Genomic DNA, 17,407 nt, shown 5'->3' with positions numbered 1-17,407 from the left:
TCATAACACCCCACAGTATCCCGCATGATCTCGCAATCGTAACTGTTAAATTGTTCTTTCGTATTCGAGTTCGTCGCTCTGGCGCAAAAAACGCGCTCGTAAAACTTCATTTATTTATAAATTTTTTTTTAAACTCGCACATGTAACACGTGTTAATATTTTTAATTAACTTTATTTAATGCCAGTGAAAAAATTATTTTTTTTTATCGTGTAATAAAACATTATAATCTTCATGATCTTCAGAAGAACGCCTCTAGCCTTTAGTATAACTTGAGGTAACTTTTTTTCTTGTTAATCATTTTTATTTACTAATTAAATACATATTTATCTTTTCAATTTATGTAAATATCATACATAAATTTTTTTTTATTCTTTTAAAAAAAAATTTAATCAAATAGAATCGTTAAGTGCTATAAAATTGTCAGAAAAAAAAATTAATGAATTGTACAGAATAATTTGATTAGCGCCACCATTATCAGTTTGGAGTGGCATTTATTATTACGATTAAAATTATGGAATTTTTTTTTCATATATTATAAGAAAATTTATTTAATTTTTATTAATTATTAAAATATATTTAATTTTTTATTAAATAATTTTTTAACATTAATATTTTTTATTTATTTTATTTATTAATTTTTTAACATTAATATTTTTTATTTATTTTATTTAATAATTTTCTAACATTAATATTTTTTATTTATTAATTTTTTCGTTTAAATAATATTTTATACTATTTCTTCACAAGCGCGCACAAGAGTTATATTTTAATTCCATAAAACAGACATATGTTAAGACAACAAATTATTTTTTAAAATAATTATTTTATTTTTTATAATTAAAAATTGCAACAAAATTAAATATAAAAGAAAAATTGTCTGTCAACGAGAAAAAAAAAATTTTTTTTATATTCAGCAGAATAATATAAGAATGAAAGACAGAATTTATTTATCATACGATTATAAAAAATAAAAAAACAATCCTTTGAATTTATGCAAGTTATTTTTAAACTTTATTTCTAAGTCCTTTTGTCCTTCAGATTTAATATTATTGTTGAGTGACGGAAAAAATTCTCGAATAAAATATAAAAAAGTGATACGAGTTTTCTCTTTAATATTTGCTTTTAACAAAAATAAATCGAATAATTATTTGTACTGTTTTTATTAGTTTATAATAAACACAGTTATAGCCGTGATAGATTCTATTGTATATTCTTTGGAGTTATATTAATATTTTATAAATGTATATAACATATAACACATATGTAGATCCGTGCGTATATATAAATTTAGATTAGCCGAAGGATGTATTCATGAAAGCGGAGAATAGAAATATCGTAGTGCGTGTAAAACACGAGAAAGCGAGAATGAGTGAGAGCCAAGAACGTGCATCAGGTTGTTACGGTGGTCACGTGCCTATTTGGAATCGATTTTGCAGTAGAGCAACGGCACTCTATTCGATTTTCCGAGTTGATGATCTGCACATTTTCAACACTTGCTCTTTGCATGTGTTAATGTTTGACGTAATCCTTATAAATACTCTTTTGGTTAATCGGACATTGATAATTATAATTAATATTAAAAAAAATTATTTTATCACTTTTTTTTCATATGTCAGACTTGTGATCGACTTTAACTACTTTTTTACTGACCCAATATTTTTATTCATCATTTTTAACATATATAACTCAGCTTTTGTCTTTTTTTTGTTATTATTAAAAAAAAAAAAATAATATTTAAATTAACAAAAGAAAAGAAAAACCAATCATATCGAAGCAATCCAATTAGTAACCTATTTAACTTTGCGGTTTACAATTAGAATGATAATTGGGTAAAAGTACCATTTTCAAAATTGTAATGTTGATTGAAATTTTTGGTTTAATATCTGAAAATGATTAAAAATAATCTTTGCATTAAAAAAAAATTAATTTGAATGAAGAAAAAATTAATTGAACTTAGAAAATAATTTTGAAGAGTTTAATTGTTTTAAAACAAGAAGAAAAATTTTTAATTTAAGAATTTTTGTGCGCGAATTAGAATGAAATTCTTAAAAATTATTAACTTGAATCAAGAGAAAAATTATTGAACCTAGAAAATAATTTTAAAGAGTTTTATTGTCTTGAATTAAATCAAAAAATTCTTTAATAAACTAAAATTTATTTAAACCAAGAAAAATTGATTAATTTAAGAATTTTCTGTAAAAATAAAGAAGATGAAATTCTTCAAAATTATTAACTTGAGTCGAAAGAAAAATTCTTGAACCTCGAAAATAATTTTAAAGAGTTTAATTGTCTTGAATCAAGACGAAAAATTGTTTAATTAAGTAAATTTTATTTAAACCAAGAAAAATTTATTTATTTAAAAATTTTTGTGTGCAAATCAAGAAGAAATTTTTCAAAATTATTAACTTGAATCAAGAGAAAAATTATTGAACCTAAAAAATAATTTTGAAGAGTTTAATTGTCTTGAATCAAGACGAAAAATTGTTTAATTAAGTTAAATTTCTAATTAAAAATTTAATAATTACATAAAAATAAATAATTTAATAATTATTAATTAAAAAAAATACTTTACTAGTTACATGTAATTAAAATTCTATGACTACGGTCGTATAAAATGTTTACCTTGTTATTTACAAGTTAAAGTAACTTTATAATAAGTTTAAAAGTATGTGTAAAAGTAGGTGTAAAAGTAGGCTTAATGTATCTAAAATAGGATGTTTTACTGTAGTGTTAGATCTATAATCATTATCACCGAAATTATTATGGTTATTGGAGGGTATGATCGTATATAGAGTTATACTACTTATAAAAGTTTTTCTATTTTGACCAAGAGTTTGTTATTGGTGTAATTTTATTTTTTTGTTTCCAAGTTTAACAAACACATGTTTCGTTTACCTTTAGCTACGAACCGTATCCCAAGACGTAAGTTTGTTACGCACGAAAGTATCCGAAACTCGGTCTCTCTTTTTTATTTTCTTTATACACGCGGACTTTGCAAAACAGGACAGTGTGTGATGAAGTGAAGGAGGGATGGATCCGCCCTGCTCAACTGTTTGAAAGGCTGCCGCACCCTACTCGTGGGCATGACATGCGCCATGACCTGCATACACTCGTGTTACCTATGAATTTGACCGATTCACCCTTATCTTTATATCTATTTCTTCATTTTTTTTATTGTCAATCTCTTCTGTCAATCATATCGTCCATCATCAATTCGGCAAGTCACTAAAATGTCACAAGATTACTTTTTTCGTTCAAATAATTTATTTCACGTCCTTTAATTATTAATCTATTTGTATAAATATTCTTATTACCAAAAAAAAAAAATATCAAATTTTTTTTTAATAATTAAATTCATTGAGATTAGCAACCTTGCAGTCACCATGTGACTGCCGTAACTTGTGAATTATAAATAAATAAAATTTTGCTTTATTAAATAATTACTTCCGTTAAATTGCACTGTACTTTCTTAAATATTGACATTTTTAAAGATACAAGCTCATCCTGATGTTACACTCATCAAGAGCTTTCATTTGAGTACCCATATGCATTTTTGATATATTTTTCATATATACATATATACAATATATATAAATATATGAAAAATTGATGTGGGTACTCAAATGAAAGGTCTTAATGAGTGTAACATCGGGATGAGCTTATCTCTTTAAAAATGTCAATATTTCACAAGATACAAGATAATTTCTTAACGATTGACATTTTTAAAGGTATAAGGTCGTCCCGATGTTATACTCATCAAGAGCTTTCATTTGAGTACCCACATGCATTTTTGATATATTTTCCATATATACATATATATAATATATATAAATATATGAAAAAATGATGTGGGTACTCAAATGAAAGGTTTTGATGAGTATAACATCGAGATGAGCTTATATCTTAAAAAATGTCAATATTTCACAAGATACAAGGTAATTTCTTAATTATGTATCTAGAGATATATCATTTTTTTTATTCTCTTAATAATATAGATTATAAGAATAAAGCTATTACAAAAATATTGGCAATGTCTAGAAGGTAATTAATCGAATTAACTGATCAAAAAATGAAAAAATAAAGAAAAAAAAAAGTAATGTTACAGTATAATTCAGGCGACAGATAAAAATGTTACAAAAAGTACTTGCTCGCATAAAAAACTTGTGAAATAAAACCTTGATATCGAAAAAAGTACTTTGAACCTCACCAAGTTTACTTGAAGGTAAAAAATAGTGAATTGCTCACTTGAGATGGTGAAATATTTCTCGCGTGAGTTAAATTTCTCTTGAGTATTCCTGTACCTTTAGTTAAAGTAGCTGTCTTTTATACACTCCCGAAATTTAATGGTAAAAAATAATTACCTCAAAAAAATCGGTTTTATAAACATTGAAATATTTTACACCGAAGCCAATTAAAAGTTAATTTAATCAGGAAGTGTAATATGTTATATATTTATTCAATAATCAGTTTTTCATATTCTTATTAAATAGGGCAGACGTGTTTTTACAAAAATTCATGTAAATAAAAATTCTTATAATTCATTTGAGTAAATATATCAAAAGACAAAGGGGCTAAAAAAGCTTTAACAAGAGACATAAGGATAATAAATAATGAATGAAATGTACATATTCTATATTTATTTGACAGGTATGAATTTAAAGAATAAAATATTATTGAAAAAATAAATAGTTTTTTTTTTTTTTAAGATGATTTCGTAATTTTTAGCTTAAAAATTTTTTAAACAGTAATATTTATGTTGATTACAGCCCTGTTTTAAGGCAATTAGTTAAAAGATAAATAGACTTAAAAGTGAGTGCTGTTAGTATTTTACTTTATAGTGCGGTATTTTCCTGGACGAGGCATGAGAGAAGGCAATTTACGGACTTGTCGTTTTTTAAAAATTTATTTTGTTTTATAAAAGCAAACTTTAAGGTCGTTTTTTATAATATATAAATGTGTGCATCTAAAAACTCATGAAAAATAATGCTTTTTTATTCGCACTTAACTGAAAATAGTGATATGCCTTTTTTAATATGCCTTGTGATAAAAATTGTGGGTATGAAACTTTGATTATTACTTTAAGTTACTAAAAATGCTTTTATTTTTATTTTTTTTTTTTTTGATAAAAAGCAATTTTTTTAAACAAAAAAATGAATTAAAAAACAAGTGATTGTTAACAAGAGAAATATTCATTTGAAAAAAAAAATTTATAATGAGAAAAAAAGTAAATTAAAAACCAGATAGTTTTTATTTTAACTAAATATGATTTTATGGAAAAAAATATAAAATTTCTGTGTCAAGAACAATTTAATCTTCTCAACTAAAGAGCACTGTGCGCTTAAAGCCATCATTTTTATTTTTTGCTAAACCTGATTACTTTTTTCCTCCCATACGAATTTTTTCCGACCCAGGAGCTATATAAATTATTTTATAAATTTTAATAAGATCTGTTTTAAAATATTTTGAAAATTCTCCAGCGCTATTCATATTCTATAAATTACAATGGTTTGATAAATAATTTCTACATGAATCGCTCCATTGAAAACAACTAGACCATGCACATAAGTTAATATAATCTTGTTATTTAAAGTGAGTATAGTTCAAAAACTAACTTAACATGTTATATCAAACTTTTGCAATCATTGTCGTACTTATTTTATCATTTTGTATGCATATTACTTTGTTTTAACTGTACCAAGAGACGCAGTAGTGTCTCGCGCCAAAAATAAGTTTTTACACACTTGGACTACAAATGAGTTTTCTCGAATTGTAATTAAATTATTTGATGGAGTTATTTTCCGCACTGAGGAAAATAAATTGAAACAAGACGAAAAATTCTTGAATTAAGTAAAATTTAATTAAAAATTTAGTTCAAGAATTTTTCTATTCAAATTAAAATCAAATTCTTAAAAATTATTCACGTTAATTTTTTTTCTGTGCACTGATAAAAGGATTTGTTTATATTTAATAAGCTTTATTAATTGTTAATAAATGATTTTTTAACATCATAAGATTTAATAAATATTTATTAAATGTCAATAAATACTTATTAACTATTAATAAATATACTTTCCTCCCAAATAAATATTTATTGAATGTTAAAAAATATTTATTAAAATTTAATAAATTATATAATTGTCTTCAAATAAATTAAATTATTAATAGTTAAGAAATCCTTCTATCAGTGTGCGATATTTTATCAAATACACTTATATACTTGCTTAACCCTGCTTTATATGAAGCTACATAAATTCAGACAATCGCAGTAACAAATTTTATTTCATATACAATCCTTAGGTGAAGCAGGTAGAAAAAATATCCGACATAAAAAGTTTTTTTTGTCAATTTTATTCTTCTAGCCGCTTACAAATAAATTGTACTGTAGTTATTTTTCTAGATTATTTTATTTATTATATTTGTATTACACGAAGGTAGCGTGAATATGAATACAATGACGATAATTTATCGGATTCAATGGAGCGGTAAATATGGACTCGGATACGATGCTGTCAAGGGTAAATAATAAACAAATCAATAAACGATGACTGTTTAAATAGTATCATTTGATTTAATCTGGGTAAATAATGATTTGGGGTAATATGTCACAAAAAAAAAACATTTTTATGTTGACAAATTAATAATATTGATTTTTTTAAAAACTTAACTAAAGTTATAATAAATTCTTCTTTAATTTTTACTCATTTTTGAAGTAAGAATTTTTTTTTTTTAACGATAAATAAACATCATTATTTAATTCATTAAAAATTTTTTTTTTCAATTAAATTATTTAATTCATTAAAAATTTATTTTTCCATTAAATTATTTAATTCATTAAAAATTTTTTTTTTCAATTAAATTAAATAAAAAAAAATTTTTTTTTGAGTAATTAATTTTACTTAGATTATTTTAATCAATAATTTAAACCTATTAAAATAAACGCGTGGTTCTGGTTGTTGGAATTATCTAAGAATTAACACGTTCATGCTTAGTTCTGGTGTATGGATCAATTAATTCATGATTAAAATCACAAGATAAAATCTAAGTAAATTAATGAAAAAATTTTTAGCGATTAATAGACTTCTCAACGCCTCCCGTTTATCGGGTCATGCAATACTAATGAATCAGATTATCTGATATAGCTATAATTAACATTTGTTGAGCTACTTTAATAATCATTAAGTCTTTAATCAATCGACGTCTATTTTAATAAATTGTTCGAATTTTTATCTTATAAAAAATAAATTAATTAATTATGTCAAAGGAAAAAAATTATTTAATGCACTATAATTAATAAAATAATAATTAAAAAAATATTTTTATTGTTTAAAAATATTAAATTTTGCGAAAATAATGAAAAATTGCTTTTTACAAAATTTATCGTGTTATCATTGACCAAAAATTTCATCTTTCCGCTGACTTGAGTAATATAGATTGGCAAAAAAAAAAAAATTTCTTTTAAATCTGTTCAATTGCTTTACCTTTTGATTTAAAACTCATATCAAGTTTATTTTTAGAAACTGCGTCGAATGCTGAAAGTTCAGTCGAAATCGATTAATTTCATTAAAAATTCCATATACACTGATAGAAGGATTTATTTGTATTAAAAAAATATTTGTTAATAGTTAACAAATCATTTATTAGAGACCATTTTTTAGTATCAAACAAATATTTCTTAGTATTTAAAATGATTTGTTTGTATTTAATAAATCAGATATTCATTTATTAAATATTAATAAATCTTTTTAAATACTAAGAAATATTTGTTAAGGACTAAAAAGTGGTCTCTAATAAATGATTTGTTAAATATTAACAAATATTTTTAACTATAAACAAATCCTTCTATCAGTGTATTTTTTTTTATTATATTTCTGTAATATGAGATGAGACAAAGTAATCCAGTGGTTACTAAATTCCACAGTGGTAGTTTGTTGAAAATAAAAATGGTTACTGTGCCTGGATAGCAGTGAAGCACAGTACTGAGTCGTTGTTACACATGCTGAAAGTAGTTAAATGTGTGTTGCATAGCACTCACTGGTATCTCAACACAGCAAACCTATTTAATTTCAACATACTACTGCAAACTAAGCGATATAGTAACCAGTGGTATTATTTTTTCCTCGTGTATAAAATTTCAATTGTTTGTAAAATATTTTTCAGGTATTTATGTTTATAAAAAAATTCCAATTGAATTATTTTAACGAAAAGTTTTTACACAGAAATATTTATAGAACGCTAAAAAGCTGCGTCGATTGACAGTGAATTAAAATAATAAATTATTATTGTTTTTAAAACAATAATTTTTTGAAAAAAATTTTTTGATCCGTTCCCGTATATTTTTTATACTCGAGAAAATTTTTCATTGCAATAATATCCGTATTAAGTATTTAATATTATTCTACACTGAAAAAAAAAATTAACTTGAATCAAGAAAAAAATTCTTTAATTAAGTTAAACTTACTAAAAAAAATTTTTTAGTTTAAGAATTTTTTTACTCAAATCAAGAAGATGAATTTTTTCAAAATTATTTACTTGATTCAAGTTAATTTTTTTTCTGTATATGTAAAAGTATAATATTGGAATAAACCAATCATGAATAAGTTGTAAGCCGGAAATTTTCTTTTATTAGACCGCTTTTATAAATTTCTTTACGATCATCATAGCTTCTCGCGGGTCGGACTAAATCCTCTTGTATTTATTATCAATGGGAAATTAAACTAGATAAAAAGTTTTACCTTTAATCTTTAATCGAATTTCTGTTTTTCTCTTCTCAATATTGCACAAGGTAATTCTACAGGTTAATGTGTGTGAAATGATAATTATCATTAAAGTTTTACCTTGTTTTTATTGATATATAATTAAAAGTCGAATGTAAAAATAACTTATAGTTTAGTAAGCATTAAAAAAATTGTTATTGCCGGTTTTAGGGCAGAGAAGGTGTAAAATTACTCTGTTATTACATCAATTATGTGAAATTCTTTTTTTTCATGCTTCTTGTGGGAATAGAATGTTTTATTTCTATCGATTACATGCTAATTTTTTTTTATGAGAGGTTTAAGAAATTTTCAAGGAGTTTTATATGAGTTTGAGCGTGTACTAGAGTTAATACTATTTTACGCATTAGCATATCTGTATTTTACAGAGCGGGTCGAACATCCGCTTAACCACAATCATGATATTCAGTGTGAAATTATTATTTTACAAGGCGCCAATTAAATTGGTGCAAAAAACAAGAAATTAATTCCTCAATTACAATTTTATTGATAATTACTGTGATTATTTCTTAAAAAAAAAATTTATTTTGTTTTATAAAATAAGTTAAATCTGCTGAAGAGTCAAACATGTTGCAAGAAAAAAAATTTGTGTTTATGTTCTTGTAAATTTACTATTTATAGAAGGAATCCTTTTTTTTATATGATTACCTTGAATTTTTGCAAACTAAAGAAAATTTTTTTCCTTTGTTAACATTTCGATGACATCATGAAATACAATATTTTCATACTGATAAAGTCGATTTTAAAAGGAGTGAATATTCGATTCAGTCTGCCGTATAGATGTGTATAAAAAAACGCCTTTACCTTTTTCGCCAATTGGATGAGAATATTCTCGAGGAATCGCTATAAGATTCAAGTCTTTGTATTCAAATCAGTACTTTGTATAGAATACTCTCTCACATCTCTGAAAGTAATATCACAATTTAAAAAAAATAGTTCAACAAAAAAATAACAAAAAGTTCCTTTTTATCCACACTATCATTGGTTAGATTTAAAATACTTTTGAATATATTTCATTGTTTCAGTGCATTTACAATATTAAGAGGTTTTTTTTCGTATAATAAGTTCAAAAAATCTAATTTTAAAATTACCCAAAAACTCCAAAATTGTTTATTTTAAAAATTCGCCATTTTTTTTCTTTTTTACATTTTTTTCTACTGAAGATTTTTAATTAAAATTTTTTATACATAATTTTAAATAAATTATTAATTTATTATTATTAAATAAAAATTATAAAAATATGTATGTAATAATGTAATAAAATGTAGAATGTATTTAAATTAATTAAAAAAAAGTTTTATAAATGAATTAAAAAATGTATGTCCAAGTTTTGAACAAACTTTTAACAAATTAAACGTCAGTTGAATAAATTTAGAGTTTTACATTTTAAATACCTCCACCTATCTAAATATTAAACGATTCGTTAACAGATTCATCAAATCAATGCGACCTTACGATTATCAAGTAAACAATTAAAACTACTGTGTATAATAAATTAATCATTAAATTTTCATTCAACATTCTGAAAGTTTTTATACTGAACTGAAATAGGAGTTTATTTTTATTAAGCTTAAATAAAAGTTTCTAGAATAGTAAGTAATTATTTATCAAGCAAGTCTCTGTAGAAAAAACTACTTCCCAATTTTTAAAAATTATTTATTTTCATTGCCGGAAATGAAAAAGTAACATTTTGTTTTTTAAAGCAATTATTTCTACGGACTATATAAAATTACGGACGATTGTTATTGGTGTAAAAAAAGAAAAAATTACAAAAGTTTTCAATTATTTCCAGTCACGTTTTATGTCAGTATATTGGATTTTGTACACGTACAATTATTTACAGAATTTTCAATACGCTATTTAAGTGTTAATTCTTGAAAGGTTAGATTCATAAATAGAGAAGAAAGCGATTTTACAATTCAAATGTCTTGTTTAAAGCATAAAAAAATTTCAAAAGAATTTATGATGATAAATATTTAAGCTACATTTGAAAATTCTCTATTTCTAGATATAAAATTAAGAAATGGGCTTGTATCTTGAGAACTGTTGATATTTTTAAAGATATAAGCTTATCTCGACGTTATACTCATCAAGACCTTTTATTTGAGTACCCACATCAATTTCTTATATATTTTATATATTTATATATATATTATATATATGTATATTTGAAAAATATATCAAAAATGTATGTGGGTACTCAAATGAAAGCTATTGATGAGTGTAACATCGGGATGAGCTTATATCTTTAAAAATATCAATATTTAAGGAAGTACAGTGCAATTTAACATAATTAAGAAATGAGCTTGTATCTCGTTAACTATTGACATTTTTAAAGATATAAGCTCATCCCGATGTTACACTCATCAAAACCTTTCATTTAAGTACCCACATCAATTTTTCATATATTTTATATATTTATATATATTATAATATATATGTATATATGAAAAATATATCAAAAAAGCATGTGGGTACTCAAATGAAAGCTTTTGATGAGTGTAACATCGGGATGAGCTTATATTTTTAAAATATTCATTATATATATGTATATATGAAAAATATATCCAAAATGCATGTGGGTACTCAATTGAAAGCTCTTGATGAGTATAACATCAAGATGAGCTTATATTTTTAAAAACATCAATATTTAAGAAAGTCTGTAAGTATGTATAAAATGAATTAGACCGAAATAAGTTATGGGATTTACAGAACAAGTGAGCGAAAATAAGAGAGGGCAAATGGCTTGTTAGGATATAGAGAGTAATTAAAGAAGTAATATGGTTTGTAAGGACGAAAAAAAAATTGATGAAGCTGAAGAAAGAGATTGATGTCCAGCTACCTACTTTCTTTTGATAAATTAAGGGCAAGATCCAGGCAATCGCTCATACACGCTAAAGAAAGGTGTTCAAAGTTCTCAGACGAGCTATATATATATATATACAGCGGAACACATTGTTAAGATGGGTAAACAAAAAATACGTGAAAAGAATATTGTTCTGCAATTGAAATCAATCTCAATAAATTATTTTCTTAATAATTTACCATCGGAAAATATATTTAGTACCGCTGATAAAATTGACTATCCAAGTGATGGTTTATCGAGATATTATTAGAGAAAACTAATTACGCAATCAATAATTTGTCAATTAATCCTTTCAGCGATGACCTTTTTATTTATTAATGAAACCCCTTATGATCAATAATGTTTTTATTTGATTAATTCCTTTTACTTAACGGCTCCATTAACAGATAAAATCATAAATATTTACAATGATTATCTGAAAACTGTCATGTATAATAAATGCAATAAAAGTGATGCTGATTAAATCTTTATGGTCTGTAAAGGTTAGATGTTTATCTTCATAAAGCTTTTTATTGTAAATTAAATCAATAATGAGAGTTTTATGTAAAATAATAATAAAATTTAATTTAAGTTACCGATTCTTTGTTTCTCAAATCAAGAATCAGCAACGACAAATCACAAAGGGGCGTATCGCACGATTTAGGCTTGATGCTCGGATAGTACATGGGAAGAAGATAAATCTCAGAGGGGTGACTGATACATTGAGCTAAAAGTAGAGAGTATAACGAACCGGAAATATCACATTGGAGCTCTAGAAAATGCTCTGTTGTGATGAAATCTTATTTAAGAAAAAAAATTCTGCTAAAGGTTTCCCGATTGCTCATGTATTTTTCATTTGTCAAGAGTAATAGTTATTATATCTCTGGAGGTGAAAAAACTAAATAATTACTCAGCTTTTTCATACTTGTTTCCGTTTATTTCTTAATCTGCCGAACAATCATTCGGTTTATCAAATTAAAAACAAAGTACAAACTTTTTTTTTCCCTTCAGTTCAAATGAACACTGAGATTTTTTTTTTTAAATAGTCTTTTAAATATTATTCAGACAAATTGACGGATAAAAATTTTTTTTTGTAAAAATTTAGCGGTTTTTTTTTAATTTATGGAAAACTACCAACCTCGCAGTCACTATGTGACTGCTGTGACTTGTGAACTATAAATAAATAAAATTTTGCTTTATTAAATAATGACTTACGTTAAATTGCATTTTACTTTCTTTACTATTGACATTTTTAAAGATATAAGCTCATTCTGATGTTTTACTTATCAAGAGCTTTCATTTGAGTACCCACATGCATTTTTGATATATTTTTCATACATACATATATATAGATATATAATATATATAAATATATGAAAAAATTGATGTGGGTACTCAAATGAAAGGTCTCGATGAGTGTAATGTCGGGATGAAAATATATTTTCAAAAACTTCATTAGTTGACAAGATACAAGGTAATTTCTTAATCATGTATCTAGAGATAAATTAATGAAATTTTTCTTCGATTTCTGGAATAATTAATGCCAAAATTTAATTAGATTTGTATTTTTTATAAAAAAAAACTCACTTAAAATACAATCATAAAAACTTAACGGTAAGTAATTATGAATAAAAATTGAGTTTTACTAAAAAAATTTTAATTGAAGCAATCAATGAAAGTAATGTGTCAAACGAAAATCGAAAGAAAATATAAAAATATAGTCCTGACTAATTAGAAAAACGTCAATTGGCTTTTAATATTTATCACATAAATACAAACTCTGAATGCAAAAAAATAAAAAGTTAATTTATTATATATTTTAAATCCAACTTCACTCTATCACTTAGTGTTTCCGGAGGTCTATTAAATTAAATTCTGCATCCGTAAAGAATACGTTTTTTTTTTTTTTTTTTTTTCAGTCAGAGTAATTATGAACATTTTATTTCACGTTTAATTAAATAAGGAAAATTAAATATCATAAATAAATTTAATTTCAATGGATGTCTTTTTTAACTTCACTCTAATAGTAGCTTCAAAAAAATACATTTAAAAAACTGCAACAATGTGAAAAAAAATGTTTTTCTTCGTCAATATTTTTATTATTTATTTGATTGAACTAAAACTCGTTTTACAAAAATTTAAGTACTTAGTTTTCAATAAAAATAATTTAAAAAGTTAAGTTAAAGTAAGCTATAAATTTGCATCATCAGTAATAGTTACTTATCTTGTTATAACTTTACAGATAAAGGTAAAATTAAAGATATCGAGTGTTACTTTTGAACTTTAAAGAAATTACCATCTTTATCACACATATTATTGAAAAAGTTTTACTATTTAATTCTGTTTAAATATGCTAATTAAACTAACAATACCGGGTAATCTGTAATTTCACTGACAATAGAACTTAAATTTAGTACATCCTAAAATCCAGATGATTGATTTTTTGGGATAAATGGTAATAATAAGGGTTAGAGAATAATACCGGAGGTTTATGTAAAGATATGACGCTGGTATAGCGATTCGCTCTTTTAATTCGAGCTTTAGGCCTTTTCAGCTCAATTTACTGTAATAGAATTCATACATTATAATAGACGAGATACAAAAAATCTCAGTTTACTTTTACTATATATTTTTATAGATTTTTTCTATTGATGTATTTTTTATATTATTACTTATATTTTGACCTTTAGAACAATATAAATTTATATTTTATTTTTATCAACACGCGCAACATTAAGCGTAATTTTTTTTTTAAACTTATATACAGAATTTATAAATACTTGCGATAAGAAGGTTACAAATTTTATTTAAGAATAAAAATCAGTTGATGGGTCAAAAAAAATATTGTTGACTTTTTTTATGATTAAAAAATTTGTGATTGTTATTTATTTATCCAGGTAGAGAAAATATCGAGGATCAAAGTTATTTGTCACTGTAATCCCAACCTTTATATTCTCGATACCTTGGATTTCACCTTCCCTCTCGAATATCATCTTATTTTCCTCCTTGTCAATCGTATCAAATCTCTTATGTGTACCATATACAATACTGGATCACTTTCTTCGTCTAACATCTTTCTGATTTTCTTTTTTTCTCAATAATAACGTTATCGATTTTAAGTTTATACAAGAGTTGCTACTACGGTTAGGTATAGTATATCTGATTCACTTAGCAATCAACCAAAATGTCTAATTAAAAAATCATATTGTAGATCAAGTCCATTATAATATGTGTAATGTAACTATGCGATGTTCCTTCATCAAAATCTATATTAATTACTAGTTTAATGCAAGTTCCAAACTTCATTGTAACATCGAAGTGGAATTTTGATTTAATAAATTACAAAAGAAATATTAACAGATAGATTGAAAAAAAAAAAAAAATTATCTTAATACAAGAAAAATTCTTGAATCAATTAAAATTTAATTATCTATATTATTACCGATAGTCAATTTATTATAAGTATTTAGGCGGCATTCGAAAATGATGTATCTCTAGATATATAATTATTAAGAAATGACCTTGTATCTTGTGAAATATTGACATTTTTAATGATATAAGCTCATCCTGATGTTACACTCATCGAGACCTTTCATTTGAGTACCCACATCAATTTTTCATATATTTTATATATTTATGTATATATATATATATGAAAAATATATCAAAAATTGATGTGGGTACTTAAATGAAAGGTCTTGATGAGTGTAACATCGGGATAAGCTTATATCTTTAAAAATGTCAATATTTAAAAAAGTACAGTGCAATTTAACAAATATCTTGTAAATAATTGACATTTTTAAAGATATAAACTCATCCCGATGTTACACTCATTGAGACCTTTCATTTGAGTACCCACATCAATTTTTTCATATATTTATATATATGTATATATGAAAAATATATCAAAAATGCATGTGGGTACTTAAATGAAAGGTCTTGATAAGTGTAACATCGGGATGAGCTTATATCTTTAAAATATATGTTATATATATATATATATATATATATGTATATATGAAAAGTATATCAAAAATGCATGTGGGTACTCAAATGAAAGCTCTTGATGAGTGTAATATCAGGATGAGCTTATATCTTCAAAAACGTCAATATTTAAGAAAGTACAGAAATCACGGCAGTTACAAAGTGACTACAAAATTGCTAGTTTTTAATTAAATTATGTTTTTTACTCATTAAAAATATTTTTTTTTTATAATTAAAAAACTAGAAAAATTCTAAATTATTGTTTAATTTGGAAAATTTTTGTTATGATTTTTTCAAAACTCTCTGGCACAAGTTAATAATTAATCAAAGGAAAAAATCTTATATAACAATAATAATATTAAAAGTCTCAAGTAAAATACTCAGTTAAATAATTAGATTGCTCTAGTATTAAAATCGATTTCAGTCTTATTTCGTTCACTTGAGCGTTATTATTGTATTCTAGGCACTTGGTGAAACAGTTTATCGAGGCCATCATTATCATTTTCATCTAGGATAGGACGACAATCCAATTAGCCGGCGATGTAATAATAATCAACTGAGGGGTGAAATTATTGCATAAAATCATCGGTAAAATCACCGCGACTTTAATCATCTTTTCAACGTTATTGCTCTGTGTTTCCTTTTTCATATATAAATATCAATCAATTTTTCATTGTTGTTGCGTATGACACTAATAAATAATTTCGCAATAAAATTTTCATTCATATCCATTTTACGGCTTTTTTTTATCCTATTAGTATAATTTAAGAAGAACCGAGTAACTTAAATGTTAAATTATGCCTTTAAATTTCATACAAAATACCCAAATTTATATTAAAATTCATCACATAAAAAATATATTCAAATTGCTTAAAATAGTTACGATCGTTGAATTTTTTATGATATACTTGAGAGCCTCGATCATAATTTAACTTTTCTTGTCAAAGTTATAGGAATTACTCAAAGGGTATAAATTATATATTTATAAGATTAAAAAATAAACAAATTTCATTTATTTAACAACCAATTTAATATAAATTATTAATTATAATAATTATTACGACAGATATTCTTTATTCGCAAAATTACTTAAAAAAAATTTTTTTTTTCTGCAATAAATTACATCAAGAAAATGATATTGTGAAATATAAAAAAAAATTCGACAATGATTTATTTTTTATATTTAAATCGATAAAAAAAAACAAATAGTTATTCTTGTAAGCATAATAGTGTTTATGAGAATACTTTATACAGCGCATTGATATACATGTATGTAAATATATATTTTTTATGTAATATCTCGAGCGGAGAGTGAGAAGCGTATCGTTAGATTTCCTGCGTCGCAAACTCTGAGTTATTAGATCCCCGATCCCAAGATGCCCATAAAACATTCTATTCGCTGTACAGCACTTTCTCTCGGTCACTTTGACGTTTCCGTTTGCCTTACGGGTTCTTTCAGTCCTGATATAAAAACCAAAGTTTAGCAAAGAAGGTGTAGGAATTGGAAAAATAGTTTCAAAAGATTCAGCTTTTGTTCAAATACGGGAATCATGATTGCGAATCTATCGTTTTATGGTGTAAAAGGTTACAAAAGAGAGAAGTAATATTCTTCACTTGAATGCTTGCAAAAAAATCCAGTTTAAAAGTCACTTTAAAATGAAAATTTACTTGCATATTTTATACTTCCGTATGTTTGCTATTATGTTTTTCTTATTTCTCTTTATAACTTCCCAAGGTTTTCGTTTTTTCTTTGAAGACATGTTACGTAAGAATGTAATTTTACTTCTGTACTTTTCAATGCTTCAC

The 17,407-nt window shown here is 24.4% G+C and overlaps 1 protein-coding gene across 1 annotated transcript in view; it reads left to right on the top strand.

The window, feature by feature from the left end:
• Window positions 1–17,407, top strand: part of LOC123265536 (somatostatin receptor type 2-like) — a 38,099-nt gene continuing 20,692 nt past the window's right edge. The window contains exon 1 of the mRNA XM_044729336.1: window positions 1–275. The gene's annotated coding sequence lies outside the window, so the exon portion shown is untranslated. The remainder of the gene's footprint in view (window positions 276–17,407) is intronic.

The sequence above is a fragment of the Cotesia glomerata genome, linkage group LG5 (assembly GCF_020080835.1).
Source record: "Cotesia glomerata isolate CgM1 linkage group LG5, MPM_Cglom_v2.3, whole genome shotgun sequence".
NCBI classification, from domain to species: Eukaryota; Metazoa; Arthropoda; class Insecta; order Hymenoptera; family Braconidae; genus Cotesia; species Cotesia glomerata.
Note: the sequence above shows the minus strand (reverse complement) of the source record. Positions and strands in the feature narration are given on the sequence as shown.